Below are 17,456 nucleotides of genomic sequence, written 5' to 3' on the forward strand. Positions count from 1 at the left end.
GGAGAGAGAAAACCGGCTCTTACTACAGTGAATGAACAGTGAAATGGCAGGCAGGAGCCGGAGCTGGCTGGAGCCGTGCCAAACGGCACCTAAAAGAGGCCTTACTATTACTCTCATAACCTTTCATTCATGATTCATCCAAGAGTGTTAAGTTTTTCTGATTCTGATGAGAAGTGAATAACTGAATTGGCTTTTCACCTTTGTCATCTACTTGCCACTGTCCCTGTGATCGTCCTGTGCGCTATAAGGAATTTTTATTTTTTATTTTTTTCATAGAACAGATGTTAACTTGTCTTGACTGTAACACATCAATAGCACCTTTAGGATACTTGCGGCATGTCTTGATGATACTGATCTATCCATCCCTGTATAATCTCAACTTCTTGTCTCCTTTGTTCTATAACCTAGTCTGGATCATCTTTGGTGCAGATCTAAGGTCTAAATGGTGAGCACCTGACCACCGGGACAAGTAACTACACATATTCTTATTGGGCAGCATCTGGAGACATCAGCATTGTACTTCTTTAATTCCAATGGATGGTTATCGACTAGGTTTATTGGTCTTCATTAGTCAGAACTTTACTTCCCGCTTTGTTGTCCTAGTGTCTACTTGTAAGCTTGTGATCCTTGTGAGTTGTGTGCTGGTCGCTGTACCGAACTTTGTAATAATTGGTCTGATTCTACTCTGAGGTAGATAAAGCCGGATATAAACTATCCTTTATCTAAAAAAAGGTGAACTTTCAAAAATGCCACTGTGATCTTACTACATTTTTTCATCCAGCAATTTTCTTGCTCACCTTTCTCCGTGACAAGGGCAACGATGCTGGACGAGATGTTTTTGAGCACCCTGATTGCAACAGAACAGTAACCATTACGGTGTACCCTAGCACAGTTGTTATCTGAAGACTGAAGCTTTATTGACGAATGATCAGACAAAATGATGAAACGGTCCAGATAGACCTACCCGCCTCGACTCCATGGGTCTCGCATTCCGTTGGAGAAGATGATGTTGCTGCCAAACCTCTTGAGCACCTTATCAATTTTCTGCAGGATGTTAAGCAAGGCAGCACCAGATGAGCAATTTGCATATACCAGCAGCAATTGTTTCCAATGAGGGCTTATATGTACACGCGCTGAAACTCTAGAAACGACACTTACATATCCACCATATTCAGTGGTGATCCAATGCGGCCTGGGCCGAACCCCGAACAACTGGAAACACGTGCTGGACCTGTCCTCGTAACTGAAGGTGGATGGTGGGAACATGCTCTCGTTTGAGGATGACATCGGCATGATCATCTCTGTGCAAGCCTACACAGGAGTATGTCACAATCTCTTGTTCTCAGTGTTGTCACTAACATTTTACTAGTACTTAGCTTGTCTTTCAGTTTATTGTTTATATATACCTGCCACAGCCAGTAACTGAGGTCAAGAGAACGGGGGCTGTCTTCGTCCTCTATATGGTTGCAAGTCTGGTCTCCTGTGTAGTTATAGTACAAGCTCGCCACTGCGAACACCTTTTCTAAGATGTCCGCATTTGCGGGGAACCCGTCAATGATCTTGCACATCTGGATAGGTTTTCGTAAGAAATAATAACATGTTAAGTACAACAGAAGTACAGCTTTTGTTCATGAAGATGGAGGGTTCAGTTTGGCAATTTTGTTGAAATGGGAGAAGTGGTTGCAAAATGTTGTTAAAATGGAGAACCTCCTTGACGGGGTAGGCAGGCAAATTCTCCAGGAATTTGGCCGGTGTTGGATAGTCCAGCATGGCAGTTTGGATGAATGCTCTCTGAAGCCACGCTTGAATTGAACCAGCGTACTTCACAGTCCTGAAAATTGAGTAAAAAAAACAATGCAACAAAGTCAAGTTGTAGCAGACTTATATACGGGTCTATCATCCCATATATGCAGGAAGTGATGGGCATATCAATTTTCTCAGGTTATGAATGTGGATTTAAAAACATATATGTAGAGTAATTGGCAATTAACATCTATCACAACCAGAAAGAGATTTCATATTATCTATACAAGTATTGTGTTACAATACGAACAAAAGAGAGGAAAATATGTAATTTTGATTAGCTATAGCTCTCAAATTTATTCACAAATTTCAAATACTTGTGTCTCTCGAAATTACTGGCTCGTGAAGGAGCACGAGTTGCTCTACCAGTTTTTTTATATTAAGTCAAGATGTGCGTTATTCTAGAAAATACAATAGGTCCAGTTGCTATTACTATCGATGTTGCGAAATTAACGGTCATATGCTTATGTATTGTGTTTAAGAATTTTCTAAGATGTGCTGTTTTTGCTAGCGCATTTTGTGACGATTAATATATAGTATACAAAATGAGTCTAATTAGTAGTCACATATTAAAACTGCTCACCACCATTTGGATAATCTCCCTGAGATATAGTATATTGGGTAGTGGTTAGTTATCGACCAACCAGCTAGGATTTAGCGCTAGTTTGTACTTGTATTATTTACCCAATTGGGTGGCTGATAGAAATCTTATAGTTGTTTACATATGACAAGAGTACAAAAGACACAAATGCTTGCAAGTCATCTCATATATTTTTACCTGACAATGGAACCCAGTACTCAAGTTTTACTTGCAGACAAGACTAAGACTAGCAATAGAGCTCTCAACCCCTCACAATAATCAAGACTATTTTGAGTTTCAAATGAACTTACTTGCAGGCTCTGAACAGTTTACTGAGCTCAAGGAGCCCCTCGTCATTGGAGCCCCTCTGATGCAGCAATCCCATGTTGCCTTGATCACACTGAAGCAGTTCAAGCTCTCAGACTGCAAAATTAATTGAAAATCACATTCAGTTGATATCTAAGAGAATTAGAGAAGATGGCATTATTTAGCCTGAGATAAAGACTGACCTAGCATTATTACTCAGATAAATATCCGGGCATGTGGTACGTTTTTGTGCGTTATTCACGGAATGTGTCGGGGTCAAGATACCCCGTGTGTCTCAGGGCACCGATTAGTTAGCCGCTCGAGTGGTTCAAGCCAGCAGGAGCCCAACAACTGTGGCCCATTTAAGCCACACAGGACCTAGGCCATATATCAAGACAAGCGGTGCACCACGACCTCTCCATCTCCTTCCACCACACGCTACACAACCGCTCTCGACCTCTCCTTCGTCTCAACCCCCGGGGAGGGACAAGGAGAGATCGGGCCGCGGTCAAGTATGTCTACCCTCATAGGGACAGGCACGCTCCACTCACTCTACCAGGACTGAAAGGACAACCATCTCGGGGGCTGACGTCATCCCTGCGCGCCCCTGCACGGACAAGACAACACCAACACATGTTAACGACCGGTACGGCATCCCACCGTCCAAATCCAGCGCGACAAGACGGACGTACGGCCCCACCTGCTACGGGATGGGGCACACGACCTCAGCCTTGACTTTCAAGACCGGCTAGGCCACCGGGGACCTCGACCTCGCAATCCAGGGTCGAGGCCCACGGCATCACGACAAGCAAAGGCGACCGACGACCCAGGAGCGGCTACCTGCTCCCGCACTATCGCAACGACACCACTAGGGGAACAGGAGACGATGACGAAAGCCACGACAAGACCACGTCGCACAGGACAGTTGGTGAACCACCACCGTGCCAATAGTGCCATCACGACTGACACTGTAGCATCACGTCATGCCACGCCACAACATGGGAGCAAGACCACGGCGACCATGATGATGACCATACTTGAACGTGCGATGACGCTAGGAGAAGACAGGCTTGCTTGCATGCCAAGTTTACTTTCTCCTTCCCTCGGGCTCACGACCACTCGGTCGGGAGAACCCCCCTCTCTATATGTAACCTAGCCCCCGAACTCTATACAAGGGCAGCCAGGCATCCCTTCTAGTGGACGAACTCTCGAGACTTCATTCAAGCATTCATTCACCTCACTCCTCCTACCTCATTCTCTTAGCTTACACACCCTCATTGTAAGACTTCAGAGCACTTGAACCGAGGAACACGAACTCGAACCATTTCTGAGACTGGACGTAGGGCTCGGCCCAAACCAGTATAATTCTTTGTGTCTTTGAGTGCTACCATCGTCTTCCTAGAGCAACGCGACACACGTATAAATTCATTAGTCGGTTTACAAAACACTGACATAATGTGTTGCACTACGAAAAAAAAGGCTTTAGAAAACAGAGCCCTGATTGAAAGAGGCGAACATTTTAGGTGCTCTATAAATGGCCAAGTGGGCCCAGGCAAACACCAACCTATGTTAATCATTTATAGAGACGGACTGTCCCTGTAAAGAATGGATTGCCTGGCCTTTAGAAATCAATTATCAATAATAGCACTCTTAAGATGCCTCTATAAATATTTGTTAAAAGGAATTCATATTTTTTTCGTATGAAGTTGGTTGGAGACGAACTTCATACCGAAACTATATACCTTGATGCGACATGCAATTTTGCAGTTGACAAGTTTTAAACTTGAAGCTTAATCCATTTTAAGTTCTTAGCTTTTGAAATTTAAAAATTAAAATTTTCAAACAACCTCAATTGTTTACATGGTATATATCAAAATTGTAGTTATCATGATCTAACAATTTATAGTGAAATTGTTTTTGATTTGAAGTCATTTAGAGTCCTAGATGTTCATTTTTATTTCTTAGATTTTGAAGTTATGAATTTAGAATTCCCAAACAATCTCAGATGTTGACATGATGTATACTAAAGTTATAGTGCTCAACACGATCCACAACTATATAGTTGACAAGTTTTTTTATTTAAAATCTTTTAGTCCTAAAAATATTTGTTTTTAAATTTTGATATAAGATTTTCAAATAATGTCACAAAATTGTAGTGCTCGACTAGATCTAAAACTTTATAGTTGAAACGGTTTTCATTTGATACTAGCTTGCTGAATCCAGGGGCAGAAATGTTGTAGGCATCAAAGAAGAGCGGTGAGCTTGTTGTGGATGCCACATTGCCACTGCTTGATATCTGACTAGAAGGGGTTGAACTTGAAGCCGAGCGCTAGATCCTTCTTCCTGACCTACTGCCCCCCTCCACATTAGCGCAATAGAATCATGAACACGAGTGCCATCATCCAGAAGCCATGACACCATTCACCATCCTTGAGTGCTAGATCAACTCCAGCCCAACTAGATCTAATAAATGGCTACGCCACCATTGTCGCTGATCCAAGTGGGGACTGAACCCACGGATGAGGACAACAGTGGTCGGTTTGGACGGCTAGATCTAGAAGGTGACGGGGTGGGTGGTGGGTCTAGTTTGGGGCAGTGGCTCCCGAGGTATGGTGGAGGATTCATATAGGGGTGGTGGGTACACAGAGGGAGGAGAGAAGGGGATCCGACTGGAGTTGGATGGAGAGGGTGTTATTTAGAGTTTTCCTTGGGCCACTCGAAACAAATGGGTCTTGAGTGTATTTATTAGAGCTGGGCCACTTAAGAGTGTCTCCTTTGAAAATAGATTTATATAGTTGTGTTTTCCCTTTTGGCCACTAAATGATTTCTAGAGGCGGTAGATTGATTAATATGACCGCCTCTATAAATAAATTTGCTATCTCTCTAAAATTGTTTATGCAATAGTAAAATTTATACGATTAAGATAAATTTTGGAACCAAGAGAGTACCTTATAGTCTTGCGAGACAACATTGTAGAAGCTACTCCAAGGTGTTATGTAGTCAAACTGTAGGATTGGTGTAGAGGATGCCAAGGCCCCAATGGTGACATGGGGGTACTTGAGCCTAAACCAAGAAGCTAGCACTACAAACAACAAGCATTCCATCAAGTACGACATCAATTAAAAATGGATGAGTTTAATTAGCTCACATCCTCACTCTATCCTTTTACATGTTCTGAAAATCATCAAAATTGGAAAATTTTGAATTTACAACAAACCAATTTAATTTGATGCAAATAAGGCTCAACTCTTCCAACAGGAATAAATTTGAATTTTGAAAATATTTAAAAAAAACATTGACGCAAAATGGTGTGCATGCTTGAGTGCCTTGATTGTTTGAGTGAAGCATTGGTGGTATGAATCCCTATGTAAATTCCAAATCCAAAAATACAGACTTGCCCTTTATTCATAAGCCATTATGGGCTCAAAAACCTACCCCTCCCATTCTTTCTGGTCTAGCATAAAACCATCATCTCTCCTTCTACTTCATGTCTTCATCCTCCCCATTGGTTGTCTCCTCCCCTTCTCAGTCCGATCCATATGCATCACCCACCACTTTCCAACCTTATTACGGCCCACAACCCATGCTGGCCTAAACTACATCACAACCATGCCCACTCTTTAGACCACCCTATTATCCCTTCTTTGCCCCCGTCTGCATATATAGCCGTCATGTGGCATCCATGTTTGGTATAGCTACTAATGCATGGACCTAGCAATCAACTTTATATTCCCCATCATGATTTTTTACCTCTGCACAATAGCACTGACCACGCAGCTGTTAAGTCTCCTACTCACCTTGTCCCATCTATTGTGACAAGAGCTCCATGTAAGCTCGGGTCTTCACAGAGCCTTCCCAATGGCTCCACACTTTGGCTAAGGCTTGCCACCACCCATACCACCATGCAATAAAATGTTAGTTCTGGCTAAGGCTTGCCACCACCCATGCCACCATGGAATAAAATGTCGGTCCTGGGAGAAAATATCTCCACTCAATGAGCTCGACTGTTGCCAGCTATAGATAGGGGCCCTAGATGCATGCATCCCTCTCTTTGCACAAAGCATGAGTAGTAACCATCTCCTCTACTCTCCTCAACCCCCTCCAATGGAACTAAACACCATCACTTACTATGGATATCCTTCTCTATTCCGCACTTTAGCGTAAATAGCTCTCGGCCAATCTCCTTGACCCTTTATCCTCCTTATTCACCTCACATCTTTCCTCCTGGCTCTTGCCCTTCTACTTTGGCCCAATCCCACTTGCCATCTCCCATTGGACTCTAACGCCACTAATAACTACCAGCGTAGCACCAACACACTATAGAACCCCTTCCCTCTTCAGTAGCATTCACTACAGCATGCAGACACCCCAAGCCCCTTAACATAGGCCAAAACCCTCTTCTCCCATGACCTCACATGTGGTGCCACCATCCTTCCTAGCTTAGTTGAGCACGTCATCACTCTAGTCATTAATTTGTAACACTATGCGTCTAAAATCAACTTATGACCTAGCTCCTCATGCAGAATGGCCCTACATATGTGTAGCATCTCTTACACTTTCGTCTTCACTTTGTGTAAAAGGGTTTATCGATCTAGAGGTGCTACATTTGGAGCGATAAGGACTATAAGATGACCATCACCCTCCTAAACTTCCAAGGTGGTAATAAACCCACCAACTACAACAACACGTGCATGGGCCAGCTATTATAATCTACTAATGAGGTGAGGCTTAGTACCACCTTGGAAGTTTAAGAGAATGAGGGCCAACTTATAATCCTTGTCACTCCAAACATAGAATCTATAGGTTAACCATTTTACACGAAGCAAGGACGAAAGTGTAAGAGAGGTGCTAAGCGTATGTTGGCCTGTTCTGCATGAGGAGCTGGGTCATAAAGCCAATTTTGGATGCAAGGTGTTACATTGACTATCATCAAGGGCCCCATCACTAGGTTTGCCTCATTGAGCTAGACCAAATGGTGACGGGTTGGCCATAGTCGAGTACAAACGATGCCAACGACAAGCATTCTAGTGAGGATGTGGTGGGGTAGGGGCATCAAATGTCTCTACATGACTACATCTATGCCACCCGCTTGAATGCCTTTCGAAGCCATCACCTCTCATCATGTTGCCCAGATTTCTCTCTACATCAACGTGACACATAGGCCCCACTGCTCATGCCATTGCCTATTATCCATCACCACCCTATCGAGCCACCATGCACTTGGTCCACTAGACTATACACACACCTTGTCCTTGGCCCATAGCCCATGAGCTATGTTAATATCACATTCATCCTAGTTGCTTGGTCAAGATTGACGTATAAACACATTAAGGCCCCTAGTTTGGGTTATGGTGATTAATGAATGCAAGTTTATGTGGCTAACATGTTTGTAGGGTAAATGACAAAGAGTTAATCACATTGGAACTTTGGTTTTCTTGGCCCTCGGTGATGGATTAAGTGTATGGCACAAGAATATTCGTGAAAGGCTAAGAACAAGGTATTGGAAGTTTGGTTTTCTTGGCCCTTGGTGATGGACTCAGTGTATGGCACAAGAATATTTGTGAAGGCTAAGAACAAGGTAGTGTCTAAGTGTTGACTTGGTGTTAGGAGCACATAGATATACTATTAGAGTTTTTGTTTATATTTGGCCAAACTACTAATGGGGTCAAGATTAGTAGCTTGATCAAAGTTGGAGTTAAGAGCATTTTTGAAGCACACATGGGAGGTACTTTGAGCAAAGTTGATCAAGAATGTCTGGAACATATAGATTGTAAGTCAAACATCTCAAAGAAGTTGAATTGTACGAAATTGGACTTTAAAAATATCAAGAATTGAATTTTAAAGTGCACCGAAGCAGGTGACATTGTGCCATACTAAGTGTTAGCCTATGTTACTTACCGATGTGTCGACCGGTGGATGATCTAGTTGCAATTATAATTTCAATGTGGACATGCTTGTTGGAGTGCACATTATGATTTAGTGACATCTTAGTGCGGTCAACAGATTATCCAACATTATATCATTGTGCAATGGATAATTCAAGTTGACATAGTTACTAATGTGCACCATATGATCCACTAGGTACCTTAGTGGCAACAACATATCGTCTGGTGTGAACAATATTCAAGAATTTTCAATAGTAGCTATTGGAAAAGCAGGAAGAATAAGGTCACCGGGTAATCTGGTGCTCCTCAGTGAGGCACGATGGATCGTCCAGTTATAAATTTCTTTGTAGTCTTTTCCAACATCTAGGAGGGTTTACTCATATATGGAGAGGCAATGTGATGAGGTTGAGGGCACTTCTAGTTAAGGAGAGTGCTTAGGAGTGATCTTGGTGTGCATGCTTATGCTCTTCACTTGGAGGCTTATCAAGTGAAGATCAAAACTTGTTACTCTTGGAGTTTGTCATCTCTTAGATAGCCAGATGGAGTAGGTGATTATGTATATGGAGTTAATTGTTGGAAGACTCCTACCTTTGAGCTTGGTTCTAGAGTGGAGAATGTATACTTATAGTGGATCCTCAACTCAAGGGAGCTCAACCCTTGTTAGTGTATCCTCCAATAACATGGATTAGGGGTACTGGCAACTACTCAATACCACATGAACAATATGGTTCTTTCTTGTCCACCTCTTTCATTCATAAGCATTACATTCATTGCTTCTAGGTGTGCTTGATACATATTGTGTGAATCTTTTGATATACTTGATTTGTCTTAGTGTGATTTAGTAGCTATAGGTTTCATTCTTGGAGAAATTTCTAAGGACTCCATGGTAGTGTGTTGTAACTATGGACATAGCTTAGTGTGGATCAATGATCTTTTGAGAATAAGATGACAAACACATTAACCATTTGGGTGGTTTAGAAATGACTTACTACCACCATAGGAGCCACCGAAGACGACTACAGGTGCAGTCTCGGCTGAGAGGTTCTGTTTAAGACTGGTGATGAGAATGGCGAAGTCGGCGAGCGCCTGCGTTGACGTCAAGTAGCCCAGTGCCTCTGCTGAGTTGTTCCCAAACGTCAATGACTCCCCGTACAACCGATGCTGGTCATGGTAGCAGAAACGGTAACATAAATATGCAAACATAAACAAATCACAGTCGTAACAGAATTGGGATAAATGATAGCTTCTTTGTCTTCAAAATGTATTAGATAAAACCAATTCCATCTCGTTTAATTCAATGTTTTAAATCTCTGACAAAAACATTTATCCGAGCCTCTCAAACAGCTAATAGCAGAGCTAAATGTGTTGTACATGGATACAAGTAGGTTGACCTATCTCAAATAGCTATGAGCGGACTACAACCGCAGCTATAACGGGAGATTTAAAACTTTTTGTTTTAATTGCATTATCGTAACGGGAAGCTGCAGGACTGGCAGCCTGGCCAATCATCGATTTCTCATATCTTGGCCCATGCATGGAGACGAGGAAGACAACAACAGTGAGCAATCCGGCAGGTGTCTTGTCAGGTGAGTTGGGCACTGTCTCACCTAGCAAGTACAGTAATATGGCGTCCTTGTTGTCTCGTCGTGAAACTCGTCATTTTTTTTTATTTCGTTATTATGCCAAATAGCAAATATGTATGATCTGTTTTAAGATGGTTGTCTTCGACAGCGTGCACAAGTATTTGTACCTCGATGAAGACCAGGAGGGCGCCGAACTTGGGCGCGATATCGAACATGAAGCCGGCGTTGATGGCGATCGACTCAATGCCAATCTCGCCGCCAGTGTACACGAACAGCGGCCCGGTGCTGCCGGTGCCACCTTTGCCGCCGCTGGGCCTCCTCCAGAAAGTGTCGTTGACGAGGTACTTCTGATAGAATACCGTCGACGCGTTGGGCGTGAAGGAGAAGTGGTCCAGCTCCTGCGGGAAGTGTAGTGCACCGTGAACGGCCCCGCCGTGGTGTCGGTGCCATCGGCGCCTCGGCGGCAGCGGGGACGAGCTTAGTAGCGTCCGGGCTGCTTGTTGCTTGACGCAGACGCTGCTGCCGACGAGCCTGCTGCAGGTGAAATGGACTGATTGGCGGGAATTGATTGGGGTTGGAGTGTGCCGGCAGTGCCGCTGCGGATGGTGCATGTGAGAAGGCTGCAGCGAGCAGAAGCAACAAGAACGAGGGCATAGGAGGTGCCGCCATTGTTGTCCCTCCGTCCTTCACTGCGGCGCTCTATTTATTGGCATCACTCTTCGTGCAGTGTGATGTATAATAACAAGGTGCAAGAACAAGGAGGTCACGACGAGGCTGCAGGCGCGTTGTTAATTTCTGCTGATTAGCCTTGTTGAGGTCGTATATGTTGTTGGCCTAGTAGGAGCTAGTCTAGACGAACGAGCAGAGCCTAGGTATTCTCAGACAGGCTATATGGGCCTAGTCAGTACAGATGTTGTTTGTTTGCCCTGCGCTACGTTGGAGGACTCACATGTCAGCCACACCCACCATTCACCTACGCCGGCATCGGTGCCCGAGCAAGCCGCGCCCGGGAGAAACAAGTTTAGGGGGTGTTTAGTTCACCACCAATTCCAAACTTTGACACTATGCAAAAAGAAGATTCCCCGTCACATCAAACTTGTGGTACATGCATGGAGTACTAAATGTTGACAAAATTAAAAACTAATTGCACAGTTTGGTTGTACTTTACGAGATGAACGTTTTGAGCCTAATTAGTCAACGATCGGACAATTATTACCAAATAAAAACAAAACGTTACTGTAGCTACAGTGTTGCTACGTGAATTTTGTCGGCGCCGATTCTGGCAAACTAAACGAGGGCTTACTTTCGTTTCCTCACAGACTAGCCCAAGGATGCTTTGGATTCTGTGCTTCACAAGCTCCTACAAAGTCCAGGCAAACAAACAAGCGATGTTGCATCTCTGGAGCCTGCCTCTGGCACCGTCCAGGCAAACAAACTCGCCCTATATGACTGGGTGTCTAGTCCGATGACCTGATGACACAAGCAAAGTTTCGAAATTCAAGATTCCCCGTCACATCAAATCTTGCGGCACATGCATAGAGCATTAAATGTAGCTAAAAAGAATAACTAATTACACAGTTTGCCTGTAATTAGCGAGACGAATCTTTTAAGCCTAAATAGTCCATAATTGGACAATTTTTGCCAAATACAAACGAAAGTGCTACAGTAACCAAAAGCCAAAAAATTTCGGAACTAAACGCGCCCTTAGTCCCCACATATCCCCTCCTTTTTCTCAACTGCCGGGGGTACTTTATTGTGCCGCATAGCTTGAAGCCGGTTCATGAACTCTAATGCCCTGTTTGGCAGGGCTTCACTTCACCAGTGAAGCTATTTTTTTTTTGCTTCAGCTCTACGAACAGTTCCACCGGTGGAGCTGAAGCGGTTTTGGTAAACCGTTTGGCAAAAAGGCTTCCCTGTGAGAGCATGTTTTTAGGGGCCTGGAGGAGGAGTCGGGAGAAGCCACTTTTTTGGCTCCATCCCACCCCAAATCACTCAGAGAGCATGTTTTTAGGGGCTTCACAAGTGAAGCTATTTTACTTTACCCCGTTTGGTAAAAAACGGCTCCAAACGGCTCCTGAAGCCGGTGGAGAAGCCCTGCCAAACGGGGCCTAGTTAGTTTTATATTTTTCTAATTCAAAATAAAATATGAATTTTTAGGGATCAAAGCAATTTTTATTAGTTTAGATAGAAAATGTAAAACCATTTATGAAACGAGCCAAATGACTAAATTTGTTTGGTTTTAATAGTTTATGGGTATCCATTCGGTTTTGTAGTTTAGGATTAAAAATTAGACCGATGCGCAACTTGAAGGTTGAAAATGTACTTTAGATATTCACTCGTAAAGACATAATTTTTCCACACTACACTTCAACAAGGACATAATAACAATAAACATAGAAGAATCAACAATCATATAGGTTACACTACGGACTCCTTGAGTTTGCCGAGTGCCCGAAACACTCGACAAAAGACATAAAACACTCGGCAAATGGTTCGCCGAGTGTAACACTCGGCGAACAGCACTCGCCAAAAACAATGACGGCAAAGCCAACTTTGCCGAGTGTTTTTTATCGGGCACTCGGCAAAGCCTTTGCCGAGTGCCCGACACTCGGCAAAGTTGAAACCGAAAAAACACAAAAAATGGGAATTTTTACCCAAAAAATAAATAGAATTTTTTTATCGATAGAGGCCCCCACCGGCCAACACCCACCCATCTACGATATTTTTCACGTGAATTTCATGGCTACGCGGCCGACGTGATTCGAACCCGAGACCTCCCGCTGTACACATACCTCCTCTACCACTACACCACACTCTCACTTGTGTCTGGATTCTGTTTTAGTTCCTAATATATTATACTAAACCGAGTGTAAATTGCATGTTTGAGGCCCTAAACGAATTCAAATAAAAAAGTTGTAAACTACAAAGTTTCATAACTTTTCGAGATCTACACTTTTAGTTTAGGAAGTTTTTCCATCCGAGGTCGTTTACAAAATTTGAATTTTAAAATTTTGAAATTCAAACACAGTTTTGCATGACAAGATGTTTTCAAATCAAAAAGTTGTAAACTACAAAGTTTCATAACTTTTCGAGATCTACACTTTTGGTTTAGGAAGTTTTTCCATCCGAGGTTGTTTACAAAATTTGAATTTTAAAATTTTGAAATTCAAACATAGTTTTGCATGACAAGATGTTTTCAAATCAAAAAGTTGTCAACTACAATATTTCATAACTTTTCGAGATCTACAGAGTTTATTTTGGTTGTTTTTTCATCCGAGGTCGTTTGAAAAGTTTGAATTTTAAAATTTTGAAACTCAAACGCAGTTTTGCATGACAAGATGTTTTCAAATTAAAAAGTTGCCAATTACAAAGTTTCATAACTTTTCGAGATCTACAAAGTTTATTTTGGTTGTTTGGTCATCTGTTCATCCGACATGGTCGTTCTAACATTGTTCACAAATCTTATATATCTCTCTTGTAGTTTCATAGACTACAAGAGAGATATGTTAGATTTGTGAACAAATTTATTTTTACTTTGTCGTATGAAGAAAAGACCAAAACAAACATTGTACATCTTGATGAGTTATACAACTTTGTAGTTGAAAACTTTTTCATTTGAATTAATTTACTGCTTCAAAATGTGCTTTGAATTTTTCTTTGCCGAGTGTCAAAAAAATAACACTTGGCAAAGAAGCTCTTTGCCGAGTGTAAAAAAAACACTCGGCAAAGAAGCTCTTTGCCGAGTGTCAAAAAAAAACACTCGGCAAAGAGACTCTTTGCCGAGTGTTAAAAAAACACTCGGCAAATAGCCTCTTTGCCGAGTGTCAAAAAAAACACTCGGCAAAGGCGTCTTTGCCGAGTGCCCGAAAAACAACACTCGGCAAACCACCTGGCACTCGGCAAAGAGCCGGTCTCCGGTAGTGTTAAACGATAGAGAAAGAGTATTTACTTATTGCAAAATGATAACAAAACTCAAACAACAACGATAAACTCTTATGATATAAGGGCTGAAAGAAAAGCTCCAATAAAGACCATCATTATTGGTACGAAACATGTGTCCCAAACATATGTATATATCTCAAGGAGATGTGCACATGTACCGCTACTCCCATCCCAAAGATGCATCCTCAAAGCTCATGTACATGAGAAGGGGAACACGCATATGAAGTTTATGAAAAACCTCATCAAACAAATTGCTTTAACAAAGCTATTTTAAATCAAAGTTTGATTAAGCAACAAGTTTAACCACCAAGGTAATCAAAATATCAGTTACTTAATAATTGTACTGTAAATGCAAATGTTATAATGCAATATATGACTTCTTTACAAGCAAAGGGGCAAAGGGCTGCAACCACATTGCTCATTTTGACCTGTGTTATTGTACTAGTACTTATTTGTAACACCCTCGGTGTTACACCGTAAATCATTTACTAAAATATGCCATGAGCATCATGTTTATGTATTAATGCATGTAATAGAGTGTGTAGATCAATTTCTGTAACTCAAAACGATCAACAGAAATGCAAAACGAAAGTTGATTCGATAGTCATGTTATATCACTTGGGATTTAAAACTAATTTTTATTAAGCAAAAATATTATAGAACATGTATGCGATACTTAAATAAAGTTTGAAGTACAAACTTTGTAGATGACAGTAAAATATTTGCGGTCGAAAAATGATATTACTAGCTAATATTTCCACTATCTTAGAAATCGCAAATGGAAATCAAATTCAGATCTAAAACTTAGAAATTTTCAAGTCTACCGACTGTTAGACACTGCTATGTTTAGCAATTTATGGTGAGAGATTGAGTTAATGAGTGGTGTAGTGTTATAGCTCGATTTGGTAGGTGGGGGTATGGCCCCCGGTATCCACAAGACAAGATATGGGCCGCACCATCAGAGGTGGCCCGGCACACAAGATCAAGGTGTACACGGCGCTGCTCGGCGTGCATTGCAAGATATTGTATAGTACCAAATAGGATACTTTCCTTATAACCCTATCCCTCTAGAGTATATAAGGAGAGACAGGGGTCCCCTAGTCGACATCTCGATATATCTCATATCCAATATAATACACCAAAGACACATGACGTAGGTTATTACATCGATCGGATGGCCCGAACCTATCTAAATCGTTGTCTCTGCGCCTTGTGTCATCATCCGGTTCCTGATTACGCGCACCTCCACCGACAAATCCACCATCACGGGATACCCCTCGGTGGACTGTCGAGCATCTTTTATCGACAGTTGGCGCGCCAGGTAGGGGTGTGCGCTTTATCCATGGCGGGCCAGATGGGATCTCAAGATCGACACCGCTCGTGGCAACCTGACTTACTGCGGCGGGGTCCTTTAGCAGCCCTACGGGCTCGACATGCGGGGCATGCATCACCTCCCAACGACATCGGTGTATCAAGCTTTAGCCACAACATGCATCAACGCCGAAGATTTAAAAATAGCATTATGTCATCACGTGATGATCTACACCGCTATGCAAGCTAGTTATAGCTTCCCATACGTCATCAGACACACCACAGGAACGAGACTCCTACTCCAGCAAACCTATCGACGAGCGCGACTACTACAGACTACATGGACTCGGACGATGCATGTACCATGTAGGCTACTTGGATTCATATGTGTATTCATGTATGTGCATGAGCCGCATACACATGTACAGCGACATGCAAGCCAAACCAATCTTTATTTCTTTCATGTATATGTACATCATACAAGCATGGCAACTACACCTTTGTAACGCCCACGGTGTTACATTGTACAGTTTTTGCTAAAACACTGCATGAGCATCGTACTTGTGTGTAAATGTGTGCAATATAGAGTTTACATTGATTTTTAGAACTTGAAACATTCATTTGAAACATGGAACAAGTGTCACATTTCTTGCCTCTTCATATTGTTTAGGGTTCTAAGCGATTTTTTGTCGAACAAAAATACTATAGAACGTTTATGCGAACTTTGATAAAGTTTGTAGTACAAACTTCATAGGCGACGATGAAATGCGTACGGTCGAGGACGAGGTTCGCTAGCTAGTATATGAAGTAGGTCGGAATTGGAATTCGACACGAAACCATTCGAGGTTTATTCATTTCGCGTTAAGTCTGTAAATGGGTCGACGCAGCCATGTTTGGCAATTTTTGTAGAGCGATCGGCTTAGGAAGTGGAGAGTTGTCATGGGTTAGGTCGATAGCCCTACGTACCCTCTTGTGTATAGAAGAATTGGTTTGGCATTTGGACCATCGGGTAGGATTTTTCAACAGCTTTAAAAAGTGTGCACGTCACATAGTTTAAACAAAGCCAGCGCTGTTCACGGTCACTGCCTCTGCCTGGCACCGCTGCTGGCCACTAGCGAGCACTGCCACACTGGTCACATCGCCACTGCTACGCTTGTGTGGGCACACCATGCGCGGGCCGCCGCACCGGCCGTCCCCGCCATTGGCACCGCCCTACTGACCACGCCGTGTTGCTGCCTTGGCGCGTCGCGCAAGCTCTCACTCTAGCCCTGCCACGCGGTCCCACATCGCCGCGCTGCGCTGCACCGCCGTCGCGCCCGCGCGCACCCGCCCATGTGCATGGCCACGCTGTTGGCCTAGGTCCCTACTGTTGAGCCTTGGGACGTGCTCGTGCACGCACGTGCACTACACCGGTGAGCCTGGTTGCTCTGCGCGCCATCATGTCTGCTTGCGCCTTTCTACTCGCCACCGCTCACTGAACTGGTGTCGCTGCTCGCCAGGGGCGCTCACGAGCACCACCTGCGCGTCACTATTGCCGTTGACGCAGTGCAGCTGGACGTGCGTGGGACGGCCACCTAATTTCGCCAGCACATCCGTGTCCACTGCCATGCTTCGTCGCTACCTTCCCAGACTTGCCATCCTCTGCGGCGATTAGTGCCGAGTCACCGTCGACGCGCGTGCGGTGTAGTGTGGCGACGTCTTGTGCATGCCTCACTGCTCCCCATCGCCCGTGCGTGCTTGTACCTTGCATTGGCGGCCCCAATAGTGTCGAGCCAAGCCATGCCTAACTCCCCTGTCTTCGCTGTCGCCATGGCCGGCGGCGCTATTTCTTTCGATTCATCGTGATGGCAGCACCATAATTCAATTAGTCGTGTTTTTGGCTTCGTTGGGTAGCCAACCATCCAATCGACCCCACCTCACTGCTTGTGATCCCGCACTATGCCTCAATTTTGGAGTTGTCGCTCCACCGGGCCCTTAAGACCGGGGTGGCCTGCGCCGTCGGCAAACCACGTACCCAAAGCATATCGTTTCAATTCCTTATGCTAA

The 17,456-nt window shown here is 43.5% G+C and overlaps 1 pseudogene; it reads right to left on the reverse strand.

The window, feature by feature from the left end:
• Nucleotides 1-320: 320 nt before the first annotated feature.
• LOC136529307 (uncharacterized) lies at nucleotides 321-10,826 on the reverse strand (annotated as a pseudogene).
• Nucleotides 10,827-17,456: the final 6,630 nt, after the last annotated feature.

Source organism: Miscanthus floridulus, chromosome 19 (genome assembly GCF_019320115.1).
Source record: "Miscanthus floridulus cultivar M001 chromosome 19, ASM1932011v1, whole genome shotgun sequence".
NCBI classification, from domain to species: Eukaryota; Viridiplantae; Streptophyta; class Magnoliopsida; order Poales; family Poaceae; genus Miscanthus; species Miscanthus floridulus.